Here is a 484-nt window from a genome sequence, read left to right as displayed (position 1 = left end):
TGAGAGAGAAATTAGGGAAACAATTCCTTTCACAGTAGCACCCAAAAAATTCAAATATCTGGGAATCAATCTAATGAAGGAAGCAAAAGATCTCTGCATTGAAAACTGCAGCACCCTGAAAAAAGAGATTGAAAAGAATATAAGAAAATGGAAAGAAGATGGGCATGGTGGTGCACACCTGTAATCCCAGCACTCCGAAAAAAAAAAAAAAAAAAAAAAAAAAAAAAAAAAAAAAAAAAAAAACCAGAAACACTAAACTACTTGCTGGAAGAGAAGTTAGATGGAACTCTTGAAAACATTGGCATAGGTGAAGATTTTATGAACAAATCCTCAGCATGGGAACTACCACAAAGAATCAACAACTGGGATCTCACCTTATTAAAAAGTTTTTGCACTGCAAGAGAAACCACCAACAGAGCTAAGAGACAACTTACAATGTGGGAAAAAATTTTTTTTTTCCAGCTACTACTCAGACAAAGGACTA

This window comes from Fukomys damarensis, unplaced genomic scaffold, assembly GCF_012274545.1.
Source record: "Fukomys damarensis isolate Sample0158 unplaced genomic scaffold, DMR_v1.0_HiC HiC_scaffold_36, whole genome shotgun sequence".
NCBI classification, from domain to species: domain Eukaryota; kingdom Metazoa; phylum Chordata; class Mammalia; order Rodentia; family Bathyergidae; genus Fukomys; species Fukomys damarensis.
The sequence above is the reverse complement of the archived record's forward strand: the minus strand, read 5'-3'. Positions refer to the sequence as shown.